This window comes from Neopsephotus bourkii, unplaced genomic scaffold (genome assembly GCF_033783945.1).
Source record: "Neopsephotus bourkii isolate Nb327-2 ecotype Australia unplaced genomic scaffold, CSIRO-AGI_Nbou_v1 NB_1765, whole genome shotgun sequence".
Taxonomy (NCBI): domain Eukaryota; kingdom Metazoa; phylum Chordata; class Aves; order Psittaciformes; family Psittacidae; genus Neopsephotus; species Neopsephotus bourkii.
In genome coordinates this window covers 1,966,835-1,986,398 of record NW_026902239.1, presented here as the reverse complement: position 1 = coordinate 1,986,398, position 19,564 = coordinate 1,966,835, and the positions used below count along the sequence as shown (strand labels likewise).

Below are 19,564 nucleotides of genomic sequence, written 5' to 3'. Positions count from 1 at the left end.
TCCAAATTAAAGAGTAGCTTGGGAATGCTTTCTAGGGATAGTTTAAGGGCTTAATTCTCAGAAAGTCCACCACCTGCTTTCACAGCTCTTACAGCAAATCACAGCTGAGAACAGAGTCCTAACACCACGGGTGAGAATTACCTTATTCAGTTATTACTCACCTAGGGTTCAGACATGCACTTTAGTCACCAGGCCCTCCTCTGAAGTCAGAGGAGAGTGATCAGTACTTCCAGAGGAATCTTTTCATATTATGATGGGTGCTTCAAACACAGGGGATGTTTATGCACAGCGACCTCCACAATGGAGCTGCCTGTTTCTCACTGTCAGCTAGGCAGAAATCCTAGACAACTACCTTGGAGTATATACCAAATTTATAAGATGGCTAAAGTGAGGCACTTTTTACCTTAGATCATCTAAGTGTTTTTACACGAAGGTGTTTATCACCCTTTTAAACTAATTTTAAACACTCTGAAGAGGTATCAAATAAGCTTTCCAAATACAGCACCATTGGTACCTTTCCACACCTCCATCTTCCAATCACTAATTAAATCTTAGTGAGAATGTCTTGCTAGAGGTAAAACATGTATTAGAGAAATGAGCTATGACTGTATGTGAATTTAGCATTTATGATTTCAATGTCGAAACATTTCCATCCAGCTACGCATGCACTTTCTACATTTAAATGCAATAGATTTCCACAGCTCTATTATAAAGAAGAAAAGCCCAAAGGTATGATTTTCACAGAAAAGTACGGCGTTTGAATTTGAAGAATAATGTAGGCTTCCTGCTTTCATATTATCCAAACACATGAAATTTTCTGGATGAAACAGTGAGAATTATAAAGCCTGTCATGATATTAAAATAGCAAGAAAAAGGATAAAAAAAAAAAAGCAGTGTTAGAGATATTGGAATACTTTTCATTCCTATAACAGGAAAACTGAATTTGGCTTCACGAAACATTAGCAAAGTGCAGGAAAACATACAGATAATGGGAATGTATGTTTTGGTGTTGTTTGGGTTGGGTTTTTTTTTTTTTTAGAATAAAGCAATTACCTGCATCTTCTAAGGATCTAATAGGCATGACTGTCTTCAAACTTCCTGTAGGAAAAAAAAAAAAAAAAAAGGAGTCATAAGAAATTCTTGATATTAAGTATAGATGCTGAAGTTTTCTATTCTTTACACTAGAGACCTGAAAATTTCACTTATCCATCACTGGAAAAAATTTATGTTGTGTCTTAATAGTTTTGAGCAACCACATTTTGAAGAATATGAGCATAAGTCTTTCCAAAGAACTTACTTAGGTTTCTAGCATGTGGAAGAATAACTGCAAATCTAAATTAATGCAGTCTCACCTTCCTGAATCAGTAAAAAGAGAGCTGCTGATGTCCCTCTTCACTCCTATGCCTTTGTTAAGTCTGGATTATTCGTGAATCCCATTGGTAAACGCCTGTTCAATGCCTCTCTCCAGCTAATGCTTTTAAACTCTGGGCCTCTCATTAAATGTTTCAGGGACCAGAACAAAATCTTGGACAGGGTGTCACCACTAAGGTACAAAGAAATGTAGTAAAATGCAAGTAGATTTCTAAATCAGTTAACACCAGGGATACTACTCAAGAATGTATGGCTGCCTTCTCGAAGAAAAAGCTTACAGACCAAAGATTTCCATGACTGCCACAATTTGCCACTTGTCTGACCATCACCAGACCACAGGCTAATCTCAGTATCACTGAAAAGACTGGCACAGAAAATAGGGAGCAAGAACATCATCAATGTCAATAATAATGCAAAGCATGTAAAGGAAAATGTGTAGCTTGAGAAGCAGAAGCAAGGAAGAGAGGGAATATTCCTTACCGGGAGAGCATGAATTGGCCGTCTTCAAAGAAAAATACTTTTCTCCTTATTAGACAACTTTGCAAGTGGAAAAGAAGAAACTTCTAGAAGACGGGGGTATCCTTTCTGTTCCATACACCCTCTACTGACAGTATCTTTAGGGAAGAAATCTGCCAGTCATGGAAATGTAACAGCACCGTGTTTTTTGTGAGCAAAAGATGATGCTAATATACTTCCAACAGTTTTCTGTTCTGGACAGAGACATCCATTACAGAGTTCAAGCCATTTTGTGTCCTGCTATTTGCAGAACATTCTATATAATTTTTCAACCTACACTATGAAACACGTATAGACTAATTACAGGGATTACTGGTGGCTTAGGTTTGGTCAGAGTCACTCCCCTGGGGAAAATAAATCCCTTTCCAGAACCAACATAATCATTTCTGGTTTGGTTTGAGCTGCCATCCATCCTGTCAAAGACAGCTCTTGGTTTCTCTCTCTCTTCCCACCCCATTTCCCCCGCCAACGGTAGTTTGGCCTACCTGGAGAAATCTAAGACACTGCAAAGTTAATGTGCATTCTGTCTGTTTTTTCCAGTCAAGCCTCTATATCATCTACCTGCATCCACAGCCTAACTTAAGCCAACAACAGACTTCCATTTTCCACCAATTAATGTTTCTCCTTTAGAAAACACCATATATATAGTTTTGCATATTGCTCTCCATCAAACCTATACTATTCAACACACAGAAATGCCCTATATTTCAAGTACTATATATTTAAAACTAAGGAAGTAAGGATGATAAAAATGCCTGTTTTGTTTAATAACTTTGGCAAGGTTCAGCTCCGGTGGAGTGACGAAGAGGAGCCCACCTACACGGATCAGAAGCCAGATGGGAGCTGCATTGAGCACATCGTTTGACAGGAGGTGCAAAGTCCTGCCTGGCTGAGGGCCAAAGCCAGGTTTCCCAGTAGGAATGTGGTCCAGGAGCCAGCTCCCCCAGCCACACTAACTGCACTATCTGCCTGCTTTAAACCAGGACATTTTACTTCTGTGAAAACCTTGAATGTAAGATTACTAGGAAACCAGGAGCTGTATTTATGTCAAATGCACCTACTAAATCAAGGCTTTTAAAACCTTCTAGAAAGGAGCATTATCTTGTTGCTCTTTTTCCTAAGGTGCCTTTGTGAGCTGCATTCAGGGGCCGTATATCTGGTTGACTGCTTCAAGATTATTCCTTCCTTTTTTTCTTTTTTTCCCTCCCTTTTTTTTCAGACCATTAAAATGGTTACAGTCAAAAGCTTTAAAATAAAATTTGGCAAAATACAACTTTTACTGCTTCTCAATTTGTAGCTCATATTACAACTCTTGCAAGTGAACAAATTGGAAGCTTATGTCTTCCAGGCTAAATCCTGAGTGCACCATACAGAATAAATATTGACTCTAGCATAAGGACTAAGGGTCAGATCCAGCCCTGTTTTAAATCTTTTCTGTCCATCTCTGCCAGCACAAAGCCATCCTAAACCCACAGTAACTGGCCCCTGAAGAATTTGTATTCTATAGGGCAAGTGTTAGCACAGACAAGCTGCAGTGGCCCCTATGAAATCCTTACACTCATGCTCAGACCTCTGCCAAGACCCTTATTAGGCAAGTCTAGTTTATGTCTGGGATAAGCCCAGCAACCAAGCAGCCTTACAACAAAAAGGCCACCTCTGAGCTCTTCCCCACCTGCCACTGAGAAGAAAATTGCCTTGGCCTTTTGGGAAGAAAGACAGCACACCTCTGGCTTCTTGTTCTATCCCACATTTCCCTCTGCCCCACTAATGATATTCCCCAAAGAGCTATTTGGTGTTGACATCCCAGTGGAAAAAAAAAAAAAAAAACAATAAACAACAAACCAAACAAAAAACTGAGAATTCTAATAGAACACAGATTTACAGCTTCTTCTACCTAGGCAAAGCCATAGGTGGGCTAAGCCTGAAGACGGCCACTCAACCAGTATTCAGTGTGCGTCTCTGAACTGAAGGATGTAACAGGCATGAAGGGAGGTAAGCATTTGTTCATCCTTCTTTTCAAGGTTATATATTCATTCCTGGACTGAGAATGTTATATACCAACATGACAGAAGAAATTCAGTCCTTGGGGTATATAAGTTTTGGCATCTTACTCAACCAATTGAAAGCTTTTTTATACTGCTTAACACCGCACTTGTGGTCTTTGAACTGTACTTACTAAAACAATAAGGCAGAAGAAACACCTTTTAAATTTACCAGCTTTGTAAAAAAGGCTTCCTGTTCTTGACCAGAGAGATTCTCTGCATTTCCAGCAGCCCCTGGCTAGGGGTCCCATTTGACTGTGGTTTTGTAGCTGGCCTTCTACCTGTCTATTTGAACACCTCTAGGAATGACTGTAAATTCCTATGTCAACCACTGGCACTTGGCAGTCTTGAATTCCTGGGGAATGCAAGGATGCCTGTGATTTTGTGCAGTTTGGCAGGAGTTGTAAGACATCCTTTTACACATGCAATTCCAAGAAGGCAGCCCTTTTAAAACACATTAGGTATATTTAATTTAATTTACTGCTTTCTATATTGCAATTGCTGTTGTTAACTCTGCACATTTGAAGACATTAATTTGTTCATTTAATCCCACCCCAGATGTTCTAGCTACCCTCTGGGTTTCAGTGCTTTACTGAATATATGACAGTCTCCAAAACCAGTCAGAGAATTACAGTTTTGAAAATACTCTGAAACATTTAGAGTAACACATGTTTTTTAAATTTGGGCAGCTGCACTAATCACTACAATGTAATTTTAAAAATGTGATTTAAAAGTGCTATTCAATACAAAACCAAATACTGCTCCACAAGTACACACAGCACCCTGTGAATTTACTATTAAATGATCAAACAAACTCTACTAAGCTTCCTTGAAAAGAAGCTACAGGGCAGGATCTGTTCTCCACTGCTATGCTGGGTAAACACTTGTGCTCACACGGATTCCCCCACAAGCCAGGAACCGAGGGGACTGACTGAGAGGATCCAGTCACAGACGCATCAAGGATAGACTGCGAGCTTACTGTGACCGAATACCGACTTCAGGCTTTACTCTAAGGTTTTTATGAATGCACATTTGTATCCCTGGTAGTTGCAGGTTTCAAAGGACAGAATCTGTGCACATAAAACTAGAAGTGGCATAAAACCTGGCATCCTGATTTATGTAATTATTATTTTAGAGGTTGCACCAAATCTGGCTCATATTTATTCAATATTCTCATATTCATAGGATCACAGAATGGTTAGGGTTGGAAAGGACCTTAAGATCATCTACTTCCCACCCCCCTGCCATGGGCAGGGACACCTTCCACTAGACCAAGTTGCTCAAAGACCCATTCAACCTGGCCTTGAACACTGATGGGGATGGAGCACCCACAGCTTCCATGGGCAACTTGTTCCAGTGCTGCACCACTCTCACAGTAAATTTCCTCCTTATATCTAACCTATATCTCCCTGTTTAAGTTTGAACCCATTACCCCTTGAGAACTATTCTAGAATCTCAGCCACTGAGAGATGGCATATAACAGTGCATTTTAGTTAGCGGTAGTAGTATTGATTACTTAATTCATTTTAAGGCTTTACCAAACTCACCTTAAATCTTGTTCATTCAGTTAATTCAAACTATTATCTGAGACCACTATCTGAGTAAGTTGAACAAAATAACTGGAACCTGTTTGCTTAAAAACATGCTGAAGCCAACTTAAAAAACAAAGAATCATATCAGTTGTACTCTGCCATTTACCTTAACTGTAGGAACTTCTACTTTCCTCAGACATTTCATATAAATGTCAATGGATACATGATGTGGAGAACAAGACCCTCCTTTCCTCTGAGGTCAGGTACACACCACCCCTGTGGTGACCTTACAGGAAAATCAGAATTGTTTGAAGAGTTTCTCATTTGACTTCAGGGAGCTCTGAACTGATATGAGGCTTGATTCAGAGCAACTAAAAGGAGACAAATTATTCCAACAGCAAGTAAAAGCAAGAGCTAAATTCTGCTCTACACTTCGCTGGTATGAATCTGAAGCAATGAGTTGCAAATCCAAGAAAATAATTCCAGATTTATTCCTCATAGGAATCAACAAAATCAGGCATCACTTAGGTTTAGGCTCTTGAATCCTGCATACTAAATATCTGAGGTTATTTGCTACAAGGTGAAAATAAAATAATCCAACACCTCTAAGAGGTCTGAGAAACTTGTAACATATATTGCAATATATGTTCAATTACAGATTAGTAAGAAAACAAAGGTGATTTTCTTTAAACGATGCTGGTTTGCATCATGAATGCTTAGAGCACAGCTGCAGCAAAACACTCAGTTTTTGCTAAGTATCTCAAATGTAATTTTAAACTGCCAGTCTCTATAGAAAAATAGCACCACCCAAAAAACTTAAATTCAAGTTGAATGTATTTTAAGAAGTTATTGAAGAAGCCTACAGCAGAAATACCTTAACACTGACCTTTTCACTATAATGACAAGGATTGCTCACTTACAGTACATCACTATTTCCTATCTCAGCATCATACGCAATGTACACACTACTACCAGATGGAAAGAATGTACAAAAAAAGCTTTCACGTTGCCAAAGTCCAACTAAACACCTAAACACACTTATTTCCACAGGATGACTCTATATATGTATATATATAAAAAAGAGAGACAAAAAAAGAAAGAGACAAAAAGCTACACAGGAACCAAATTAATCTTAAACACTCCCTCCTTTAAAGGTAGAAGCTTGCAAACAAATCACAGTTCTACTCCTTGAATTGAACGTAAGAGCTTGTCAGAGGTGCTTAAGCATGCCAGATAATACAAAATCTAGCTCTTTTGACAGACCGCTTCCAGTGCGACATCCTGAATTTATCTCTATACGAAAGTAAAAGACTGAGATTATTCAGATATGAAACTAAACAAGACAACTATGTACACTGCTAATCTCACACTGCTTTTTATTTCCCTGGGGAGCAAGTTAAAAAAATGAAAATGGGTGACTAAAATACCAATATATCATTTCCCAAGTGGACCTTAAAATGTGATGGCAGAGCAATGGCAGATCTGACAGACAGCACTTTCACTGTTATTAAAATTTCAGAAGGCAACAAAGATTTCACAGTCATTTTACCCCCTCCTCAGTTTCTCTTGAATCATAGTACACAGTGACTTAAAAGGGAGAGAGCATCTCCCTTGCAGAGAACAGTGAGAAACAGATGCCCACCATTAAGGCCCTCTTTAAACACTATTTTGATGGCTGAAGTTAGGTTTATATGATGCCTAATCCCATTTGTCCTAACCTGCAGAAGAATGAGTTCCTCCCAAGGGTGAGTTAAGTAATAAGTAAACAGTATTAACTAAATACCCATTAACAATGTATAGTAGCATCCAAAGCAGTGCTGATACAAATGAGCTCTTAACTCTTGGGCTGCTCTTTTCATCAGCAGAAACTCAACTCCATAAAAATATACAAGTGGGAAATAGTTTCTAATCACTATTTCTATGATTATTTTTTTCACACCTTACGCGTAGAAAAGAAAAGGAGCTTTTGGCCCTGCTGATGGTCCCAAACTATTGTAATGTAAACGAATGGGCATTATGTAGCCCCCCCAAAAGCTAAATATCTAAAATATGTGGCAAGCAAAGGCTCAGACACTAATCAATGATGCTGTATGATGCCATTGGGACTGCAATGAAAGTTTTGCGTTTGCAAGAAGTGGTGAAAATTACTGAGATTAAAGAATTTTTTCTCAATTCAACACAAAGAAATGTGTTAATCAGAAAGGGAAATTTCTCACCTTATAAAGGACAATTAATTAAACTATGAATTAAGCATCACTTGTGAAAGATAAAGTGTATGCAAAGAGCAAGACACCCATGTAGACACAGTTTGCAGTAATTTCTAGATTTATAAAACATCATCTACAGTAAGAAGGGTAGGAACAGCATCGCTGTAGAGTTCAAACTGCTACAGTTGTCAGATATAACAACTTTTCTAACTGAAATTATACACAAAGGCTGAAATGCCTCTTCGTTTTCACACAAGAACTGCAACCTTAGGCAGCCTCTGGGAAGAACAAACCTATGCTGGTAAGTACCTGCTAAGACATACACCTTTCCCCCAGGTTTCCCCAGGAAAAAAAGTTATTAAATTTTGTGTAAACATTGCATCATTTTTAGGTGCAAAATAGTTATTATCCTGTTGCCAAATGGAAATTTTGGACAAATACCAGGGCTTTGCCTAGCATTTTCATCTTAGGGTGAAAATATGGCTGAATTTTCTGGGAAGTGAGGCTGTTCTAGTTTAGAAGTTACACAAACCTAATTATGCAACCATGGCAGATTTTGAGAACAGCTATGCCTCCTTTCACACCATGTCAGAAGAAGCCACTTGCATGCCACATGAAAATATCTGTGTCTTTCAAACTCTTGAATGAGCAAATGCACTGTCTCTAACAAATGCCCTCACCCCTGGAAGAATTACATAGGAAAACATTTATAGTATCTGAGCTTGTGTTTGTTTTTCACTGACACCTATTATTATACAAGCTTATTTTAAAACCTGTGATTGTTTACTAAGGCCTGTGGTCACCACATGTCGAAACAAAAACAGAGGTATGCTAAACATCAGTAGCGTGTTCTTGACATATTTTTTCCTGATTTTTTTTTGCACCCAAAGTAGAATGGGCATTCACAGCAGTTTTATTACAATACAATCTGAACACTTTGTTAAAGCCAAACTGAGATTAGGTAGTGTCATGGTTTAAGTTGAACCCAGGACAGGTAGTAAGACCCAAATCCTGTATTTTGCACAGATGTCACAACAGTCCAACTCTGCAAAGCCCAAATATTTCATTTTCACTAGTGACTCAATATAGTCACTTTGTTGTAGCAAATCTGGTCGCTTAGTATTGCTTAAAGATATTTAGTATTGTCTAAAGATGCCCCATCCCTGGAAGTATTCATGGCCAGGTTGGATGGAGCTTTGAGCAACCTAGTCTACTGGAAGGTGTCCCTGTCCATGGTGGGGGGTTGGAACTAGATAATCTTTAAGGTCCCTTCCAACCCAACTATTCTGTGATTCTCACCACTACAGTGGTAATATAAGATACATTACTGTGACTGCACATTTAAGGACACTGATTTCTTTACAACTGCCAGGATGCCTGGGAAAAAAAAAAAAAAAAAGAATAAAAAAAGAATAAAAAAAGCCCTTTAAAATAACGCTGGGTATAACTTCCTTGCTTTTATTGCACGAAGCATTGGAAGTCAGTATGCAAAACATTCAATTAAGACAGAACACATCCTTAAAAAGTCAGTAAAATATGCATATACTTTCTGTTGCATTTTATAGGTACACATGAAATTCCACTCTTTGCAGTTAGGTTTCTTTCTACAAAACACAATTCAACTGTGTTTATTAACAAGAGCATCACTCTCCTGAGCTAACACCTCTGAAAAGATTAAGGTCTACCAAAATGCCTGAATCTGCACATACAACCTGTTATTCCACAGGTCTGTGTTGATATTTGACCTACAGGCCGAACTGACAGCTCAGTTACAGATTCTCAATAAGCACAACACAATAAAACACATAACATTTCTTTGGAAAGAAACTGCTCAGGTTTCACGATGACTTTATATCAGACAAGATTAGACCAGAGTAGAGTATTAGAGGACATTCCTAATACAAACAGCACCTTTTCATATATGTATGAAAGCTTCATATATACGTAATACAACATCATACCAACTTTGGAAACTACTCCAAGGAAACCTGCAACATGCAACCACTATCCTGTACTCCATAAGTGACACAACTGGATGGCAAATCACTCCTACCCAGGAAAAGCCAAAGTAAGAACAGCAAAAATCCTAATTTCACACACCAGACAAGAGCTCAGCAGGCTCTAAGAGGGCATTTTCAGGGCTGACGATCTATTGAAAGTGAAAGCAACAGATGCTCAGCTCTAGAATAAACTCCAGACAGCTTCATACAGGGATCTCCTTCCTCATGCTTGGCAGATTCCACCAAATTTGGTTGTCTTTCTGTTATTACAAGTGGAAGTGAAATCAGCTAACAATCTGGCCCTAAAGTCCTTTGGGTGCTTGTGGTAACACCAACGATGCTTCTACACTACAAACAAAAGAAAGCATCACCAACATATAATCATAGAATGGCTTGTGTTGGAAAGGACCTTTACAGAGTTTAACTCCCAAATGCCCACATCCCCTTTACACGCAGGGAAATGAACAGAGTACACACACAAGCATATACAGCTTTATGTTTGCTAAGCTACACTTATTAAGTACTAAATGTTCCTTGGGACAGCTGCTAACAATCTGAAAAACTGCATGGCAAACCAAAAGCATGCAGACTATTTTTCTTCAGACTAAAGTGCAATGTTTTAAGCTCTCAGATCACCTAAGACAATCAACTTGCTTATTCAGTTGAACTCTTCTCCCTATGTCTCTCTTCCTCTCCCCCTTGCAGGATTGGAGGACACCCTGTTCCGCTGGAGCTGGTGAATCACTACATGCCAGCAGGCCCACTCAGTTCCTCAAAAGACACAAAAGGTGTAAAAATAGCTCATACTAATGAAGCAAGTACAGCGTCAGCAGCCAGATGAGTGTGGGTGATCAGATAAGGTTCTGTTGTTGCAAAGGGCAAATTATTAAGAGAATGCTTCTCCCTCTCTCTCTTTTTATTAAGCCTTGCTCTTCCTTTCCTGAAACCAGCCCTCTGCAATGCCTGGTAAATGACACCTGACAAGACTGACTCCTCCTGTAATTGCAAGTTTCATACCGGCGCAGGAAGTGGTGCCTCACTATGAGCTGAAGGTACAGAGGAGGTGTCACTAAAAACAAAATAAATAAATAAAGAGATGCAAAAATAAAGCCTAAAAATAGCCAGGACTATCTGCTGAGTATTACTGTGTGGGTATATTTAGCTGGTCTAACACCGACTTTTCTTGTCAAAAACACAATCTTACCTTTATGCAAAACAGCTTCCTGTTTCTAAACATAACTTGAGAAACTTGAGAACAGGGGAAAATTCAGATTTTGAAATTATTCCTTTTTCACTGATAGCATGAAAAGATTAAATGTGAAAAGACCAGGTAGATCTTCCACATGGCTTTTGCACCCTGGTATCACGGAACAAATAGATGAGAATTTGCTAGTAAGACATGCTAATACAACCATCAGACTAGGTAACAGATTCAGAGGAAAAAACAGAGCTGCTTCTCAGACAGAAAGCAAATTTCTCCAGGGACCTGAAATGAGACCCTCACAGCTGAAGGGGACAAGTCCTGTGCCAGCTCTGCTGCCTGAGCCAGCACTGACCTCAAGAGAAGACTGTGCCCCACCAGAAGCAGACATGTGCAACTGCAACTCGCGCACACAACTATGTATGCCACACACATAGCAGACAAGCAGCGCAAATGTAACTCATAAGATGCAGTTGCAGTTTTACAGCCCTGTCCTGCAAGTGTCACCTATTCTGAAGCCAGTTCAAGTCACTTTACCAGCACAAACGAGATTTTTAGGAAGGGTGTGAATATCATTTAGTCCCATTTAAGGCACTTCTATGCTGCCTAATAAAGTGGCATGAGTATAAATAACAGTCTGGCCAAGTGATACAATTTAGTATCTTATCAGCAGTATTGAGAAATGCTTCCAACCACACATTTGAATTTCTGATTCCCAAGTACCGGTACTTAGAGGAATTAATGAATGCACTCTGTGTGTGTCACCACAGTGAGTGGACACTCACCGCGCTCAGTGCTCAGACACCATGTGCTATCTCTCCGCTCCTCTTTGGCTGCAGCCAAGGGGTGCCTCCCACTCAGGAACGGGAGGGCTTGTGTCACTGGCACTTGCCAGCCTTGCTCATGGTGCTGAGCACACTTTGAGCCCTCTGCTCAACTATGTCAGGAGTCCTGCAACTTTCACAGGTTTAATTGCAACAGGATGAGCCACAGCTGTGCTCAGCATAGATGTTCAGAGATGCTCAGCAACCTCTCTTTCACTCTCCCTAAATAAAATGAGAAGGCAAGCCAGGTCGCAAGGATCTTAAGGACGTCTGCAACTGTTTAAAGTACATAACTGCACTATTACTACTGGAAGTAATACACATTCCAACTTTCTAGTGCTCCCCATGAGCTGTGCAAGGAAATGGTCTTTTCCACAATTATGGTTTTTCTATTTAATATCATTACTCCTTTGGCTGATGGTTAAATGAGGGGTTTGTTCATTATTATGCAGCCTTCCTATGTGGCTCCATATACCTCACATCAATCGTTCTGGGGCTGGGGCTAAACAAAAACGCCTAGATTTATACCAGACTTTTACTCTCATTTACAAGAAGAAAAATGGCCACTGTAAGAAACTGCCAACTTCACATGCATGATTCAATTAAAATGATCACTCTGACATTACAATTTTATTTTCTTCTCATTTTAAAATTTAAAAAAAAGTAATTTAAGTTAATAAGATTATATTTGTAACATTAAATCCAGTGGGAAATTGAGAGTATGCTCTTTTCTCGATATGTTCTGGTTAATTCCCATTGATGCAACCATTTCTTGTTCAGCATCATAATTTTGCCTTTTCATCCTATGCCTTAGCAGCAAATTTAATAGTCACTGATTTTTTACTAGAATAGATAGACATTGTGATTCAAGACAAATCAGCTGATGATTACTATTCTTCAGACAATTTAATTTTCTTCTGAAATGAAGAGTAAATGTTATTATATTAGAGGAAATATGGAAGTCAAAATAATTATTAATAGGTTTAAATACTGAAGACCATACTCTGGCAGTATCTTTACATAAAGTTAATGAGACAGTATCATATTCCCTCAACCACCATGGCATTCTTGAGCTATAAGGCTAAGAGCATATCGATCAGAACCTCAGCCCACACCCATCACCCAGAAATTCTGTTCAAGTACCAGTAGTATATTATTCAACTTCAGAGCCTGGTGGCTGCCCCTCCAGCTCCCCATGGGCTGGAGGCACTGTCCCAGAGGGCCTGCAACAGCCAAGGGGTCACCTCAGCCCCCTACACCTACATGGGCCTTTGGCCTTAGGCTTTCAGTGCCCCCACAAGAGAAAGCTTCACCCGTGCACAAATGCAATTTAAACCAAGGAATGGGTTGATCCAAGAGTAAACGGAGGGAAGCAAACAGTAACTTTTCAGTCAGATGCACTCCATGGTGGGTTGGCACAGGCGAGAGATGGGGCACGAAGGGGCAGTCACAGATCATGGCAGAGCAGTGCAAGGGGCTGTGTGACCACATTCAGCCAGCCCTGTTCAGCGCCACCTCCCTCCTTCCCTGCGGCCTCCAGCACTGCCTTTGCTTTGACCTCTCTGCTGCCTGAGCCATGATAAGGATCTGCTGGACTAGTACAAAGCCATTGGGAGTTCGAGAGTACAAAAACCTTTATTTTCTGTGTCACATACAACATTTGGTCACAATAGAGGTAAGATAACCATACAATCTTTGGTTAATAAACATAAACATAGAACAGTTTGCATTGGAAGGGACCCTCAAAGGTCATCTAGTTCAAACGCCCTGCAATGAGCAGACTTCTTCAATTAAAATGAGCAGAAATAAAACATAATAGTATAGTAGCTCTCTTCATTAAGTTCCTGCTATGGACTTTCTCCATAGAATCACAGAATCAACTAAGTTGGAAAAGACCTTCATGATCATCAAGTCCAACCATTACCCCAGGACTGCCAAGTCCACCACTAAACCATATCACTAAGGGCCTTGTCTACATGGTTCTTGAACACTTCCAGGGACAGTGATTCCACCATTTCCTTGGGCAACCTTTCCAATGCCTGACTAGCCTTTTGGTGAAGATTTTTTTCCTAATATCCAGTGTAAACCTCCCTGGAGCAGCTTAATGCCATTACCTCATCAGCCAGTGTTTAAACTGTAGGTGTTGGGAAATTATTGTCCCAAATGCAAGCCCATCCCTAACTTGTGCCTCCACCAGCACGCAGCTCAAGTGGGGTGGGAGACGAGACACACAGGCAGCCTGCACCTCAGGTGGGACAGCACTGCCACAATGTCACTTTTCACACAATGGAAGTTTACAGTTGGTGACAGCACTGCTGACTTTGTTCCCTGCGTAGGGACACCCCACCACAGGCAAACAAACAGAAGCAGGGGGCACCAGCAAGGGATGATAGCAGGGGAGACTGCAACAGGAGCCATGTGAGGCAGTAAAAAGATGCGGCATTAAGTAAAAAGGGGCTGTGCTATCTCACATCTCCCTACATCCTGCTGCAGGTCGCTTTTCCTGTCCAGGCCCCTCCCTCCTTTCCCTGTGCAGCACTGCTTTCACTGGCATGCGCTCCCCTCCCCGTCACCAACATGTAACACACAGGATGGTTTATGTCACTTCTCCAGCTTGGAATGGCATCTCCAAGGTGCGAGCAATAGGTGCAGACCACGAAAGGTGAGGATTAATGTTTTATTGGCAATTACAGTAGGCAAGTTGCTCAGCTCATAAAGCAATTTTTATTCTTGTGAAGACCTGTGGGAGGTGGGAGCAGGCTGCCACTGGCCTGGCGCCTGCTATGCACTGACATATGTCCTCGCTGCTGTGAGAAAGGGCAGGTCCAATTAGGTGTGTTGTATTATTAACATTCCACTGTTGATCATGTATCCTCCTCTCGGCCTCTCTGCCTCCCAGCTTGTGTAATGCACCAACATCTGCAGAGGCACTCCTCTACCCAGGAAAGCACAAATGGAAACCTGGAGGAGTTGGGACACTTTTGCAGTGTCCCAAGGGGGCGGAATGGCTGAGAAGTCGAACAGATCACTGTAACTAGGATCCTCAAGCTAAAAGATGAGAAATACGAGATACCTGCCCTGCCAGCAGTAATAATTACAATGTATTATTAACAAAACTCAGGTTTCATTATTAACCTAACTCGGGTTTCAAGAGCTGATCTCACCCTAACCACCCTCCATATTACACCCAGTGTTTCCCTCAGAGCTGAACCATTACCAGCAAGGAAGGCTGCTGGTAACTATTAATCTGAAGAGAAAGCACCGGTGGAAATAAGCTATAAATACCATAATCAAACGGGTGCAAAAAATTACAGACAGATTTTAAGTTGCCCGAACCCGGGGTGACCTCATCACTCAGTTCTGCTCCTGCCAGAAAGAGGGAGCCTGTAACTTCAAAGCAGCTGAGAGGAAAGGGCTCTCAGCGTGTATTGCACATGGCACAGCTGATGTGACCTTGCTTTTGCAAAGGACTGACTCTGTTCCCCTCCAAGGTGTCAGTAAAGTCACAGCTCCTCTCTTGGATCTTAAAACATGAGTAAGGCCACCTACATGTTAGCTATAATGAAGTAGCCCACGGTCTTTGTCATGACCCAACTGCCACAACAGAAGACCCTTGTTCGATTTTGTTCCTCTACCAAGTTCATCATCAGAGCAACTAAGATCTTCAAAAGCTTTTTCTCAACCTCTACATTTGAGATGAAAATGCCATTTTAATTGTGGATCAGTGAGGTCTGCCTGAGTAAAATAACCCCCATCGCTCGGATGCGAGTGTGTAACAAACACCGCTGTTCTAGCAGAGCCTAATTGCCCTGTGAGCACCAACAAAGAGCTGCTGGCTCATTAGAGTGAGCTGGAGGAGCTGCTGTTTGCATCTTCACAAGCTGGAAGTATGTTATTGCAAAACCGCTATGGATGTTTGATCCAAAATTCAGCCTCTGATTTCTGATCAGCAAAACTTCAAAGCAAAGAAGCTATCAGCCTGGTATTTTTTTCATAGCTTTCTTCAGGGTAACACTTTATATTTCTCCTTGATCTGTTCAAGGATGTCAAATATAATCTTAAGATACAATTTGGACTTTTATATTCTGTGTAAACCTCCTTAGTAAAAAAAAATAAAATAGCAAGAACAGAACTGATGTGAACAGAATTGCAGTTTCACATGACATCTGGAAGATGCTGGCAGCTATGTGCTATCCTGCAGCCTAACTGCAACAGGACCTCACCAGAAAGGGCAAAGGGCAGAGGAAGGCCAAAAAAGGCCAGCAGAGGTGAAAGGCAGCCACACTTCCTGCTGGCTGCTCACAGCGAGTCTGGATGACAGGCAACCAGGCAGATGGCAGAGGAAGCATCTTGTTCAATGGGGAAATGATTTGCTGAATCACACCAAAGGGCAACGCGGCAGCTAGCCCTGCTGAGATGTCCAGGAACTACCTTTGTCTGTTGCAGTAGTCCCCAGCTACAGTTCTGTACCTTCTGGGAGCCCACATTGCTGTGCTCAAGACTGTCTGTTCACCCCCTCCTTCGCTCATCATACAGCTTGGATAAAACCATTGCCTTGCTTTATGCTTTAAGAACATGTATTTCTGTTTCTTTTTCCTTTGCAACCATCTTTAGAACGAATGCTTTGTGGATGGAAAATATAAATCTAATTTCAGGCAGATACCTGCCTCAGCAAGTCTATCACGAGCAGCTTACTTTCTCCAACTCAGACTCCTTATGTGAATATATCCACATATGGGCTTAAACATATATGCATAAAGAGGTCCATTTGTCTGACTGCTCATGAATGCTTGGCAGTCAGAGCAACACGACAAGTGCATCCAGTTGTTTTTCATTTTTTAGAGAAAAGCATACTTACATCTCCATGAACAGTGCTGCTGAGTGTGCTTATGAAATGCGCCACCCACGTATTCAAATTTAAATATTAACATTGATATGAAAATTAAAGGTGCAAAGAAGAGTAACATTTTCCCCACCTTCTTATGCACTTTGAGTCAGCTTGTGGGAAAGTTAATGGAAATATTCCACCACCGAAATGGAAAGGATATTTATGCCTTTAATATAGTGGAAAACTCCACACTCACATGCTGTGCCCTCAGCGAGCTGAGAGCTTGGGTAGGTCAGCTTTTTGCATAGCCAGGACCATGTCCTGCTTTTCACCTAAGGTGCTCAGCAGGATTGGAAACCAAAACCTTCTTTTCCGACAGGTCATGAATTAAGTAACTATGGTCGGTTTCTAGCATCTCTTTCCTTTTGCTAGCAATCTCAGAGCGAAACAATAAAAGTACTGACACTGTAAATTAGTTCTAGAAGTATCTTTTTAATCACAAATCTGCTACAAGGTATTTTTTCTCCTGTAGCAGTAACAGTGCACTCAAAAGCATAGAGCGTCTGCCAGCATTAGAACAGCACAGCTAAAACCACAGGTCCCAGTTGTTAAAATGTTGCTTGTTACAGGAATTTCATCTACACTAATACTCTGCTAGAGCAGTCCAGGTAACAGCAGCAATAACAAACAACAAGGAAAAAGTTAAAGGAGCACTATTACAAATGGAACACTGACATAAATGGTTCACTGATATTTTTAAGTCCCAGTGGTGTTGATCCACCCATGAGCAGATCTGGATTTATAGCAAAGGAAAGAGTAAGTGCCTAACTACCCCACAGAAAGTTTCTATTTCAAAAAGTGCCTGCATTGCCTGAAAATGAAGATCACACTGCTGAAATTATCACCCATCCAGTATTTTCTGTTTCCTCCTTGGGTTTCTTTTTCTCTCCATGGTGAACTGAGCTGCTCTAAGATTATTTTTCTGTGATTTTCAGCAAAAGCAGATACATAAGGAACTGTGGACAAGCACCGAGGGCATCTAGCCCACGAGAGACTTAGCCTTTGTCCCCCTGAGAAATGGATACAACACCAGCTTGAGTGGACTCTGAATCCTAGTTATAATTAGAGAGAAGGTGAAATCAGGCAAACCTACCTCTTGCTCAAATACTACTCTTTCCTCAGTACCCCTCTGCTCTCCAGAAAAATGGGTCTTCCCCCTGTTGGTGACCATCTATACAGGCACAGGATCCAAACTGTTTCCCAGTGTGTCCTCCACATCTGCATGTTGTCTACCTGTCTATTGACAACTTCCAATAAAAGCTTCCTTTAATAGTTGTCCTGACTCACAGGTGGGGGGGGAGGGGGGGGGGAGGGAAACTGACCTTGCTGTAGCATCAAGAGCCTCTGACGCATTTGGGGAGGCTGTGGTTTTGGGTCTGAAAGAATTCAGCCTTGTTTTCAACTAAGGCTTACAGGTTGAACTTCCAAAATATCACCCTATACCTCCACATCCGTTAGCGACCTGATATTGTTTAGTGGTTCCACTCTGGTCTATTCAGGGCTTTAGCCATATGCTTGGCAAATTAGCAGTACTCACCAGCAGAAGAAAGTTTCTCAGAAACACAGCCACCCCGGCTCCTGGCTGGCTCCACCTCTTGTCCACCCACTCCCAGTTTCAGACATTTCACATTCCAAAACTGGAAGTGTCTATGCAACATAAGGTCACGTTATTGCACAATGCGCTCCGCTCCTTCTAAGAGTCACTGCATCCTCAAAAGTACATCAACTCTAGCAGCAGGAGAGCTGTTTACAGTGCCTTTCTATCTGAGTGGGAGTATTTTCTCCAAGAATCTTATAACAAGGACATAAAGTGTATGACTCGTCCCGACATTCGGTAAAATTGTTACTGAGATGGCATTTATCTAATACTTCCACATCAGCATTCCTTCCCCTTTAAGCTGCCTTTTGAAAATTTGAGAATTCATTTTTACACTTCCCCAAAGTATTTCTGTGCTGGATAATTTTAGGACTCACTAAACAGAACAATTTCTGCCTATCTTAAATTTAGAACTGAGGCCACTTGTAGCTTTTGCAAAGCAACTGATTGTTACCAATGTGGGTTTTGCCAAATGGTCTGAATAGTTGCTATGATCCTCCTTCACTTAAGTCTTTAAATTCTGACAGGTGAATGAACACTCTTGTTTCAATTATAAGTGAAGAACACCTTTTCTTTTAGTATAGGGGATTAAAAGTGAGGTGGGCTTTATTTTTTAGCCCCAAAGGACAGTACACACAGGTGGAAATGGAGATGTCACATTGTTTTATCTTTGAAACTGTGTTCAGCTTTTCAGGTAAAATTAAGTCTTTGCTCTTAGCATGGAAAGCCTATTTGGTGTTCAGTTGAATTTAAGTGAGTTATTTTGGCATCTCCTAGGGCAATTTTGACATATTTATATAAAGAATAAATGATCAGTCCTTATGTGCATCTCTTCTTCCAATTCAGATCTGTCACCTTTGTCCTCAGCACCACTGGGGCAGCTGAGCAATGAGGAAGCTGAAAGATTCAGGGAAAGGAGGGCTCCCAGCACCCTCTGCTGAGAATAGGGATGCTGGCAGGGCTAATGACTAAACCAGCTTTCAAAAAGCCCTCCTGACTTCACAATCACACAACTTCTTCACAAGCTGTCTCTCCCATCCTCCCAGAAGCAAGAAGGTTCAGATCTAGCAGTCAGCATTCAGAAATGTGATTCACAGTGCCCAGTGATAGCTATGATGGACAAATCAAACCAGTGACAGAATTAAGAGAGGAAACAGAAGGAATCCCATGAGAGGGGCAGAACAAGGGACAGAGGAGGACCTTTGTACTTATCTATTTCACTAGACACACTAGCACTATGCTCTGCTGTAGATAAGGGTAGCCTGGGATGTTAACTGAGTTATTCATTTGGAAGATAGGACTGAGAGTCTACTGCCCTTCGTCCTGTGGAAGAGATACTTAAAATGGAGCTAACGGTTTAAAGTTACTTAGCTCCTGTTCAATCTG

The 19,564-nt window shown here is 41.0% G+C and overlaps 1 protein-coding gene across 5 annotated transcripts in view; it reads right to left on the bottom strand.

Moving 5' to 3' along the window:
* The window catches only part of HIVEP2 (HIVEP zinc finger 2), a 104,945-nt gene that overhangs the window by 24,545 nt on the left and 60,836 nt on the right, over positions 1–19,564 (bottom strand). For all 5 annotated transcript variants that reach the window (XM_061378314.1, XM_061378312.1, XM_061378313.1 and 2 more), the window contains one exon: positions 1,054–1,098. The gene's annotated coding sequence lies outside the window, so the exon portion shown is untranslated. The remainder of the gene's footprint in view (positions 1–1,053; positions 1,099–19,564) is intronic.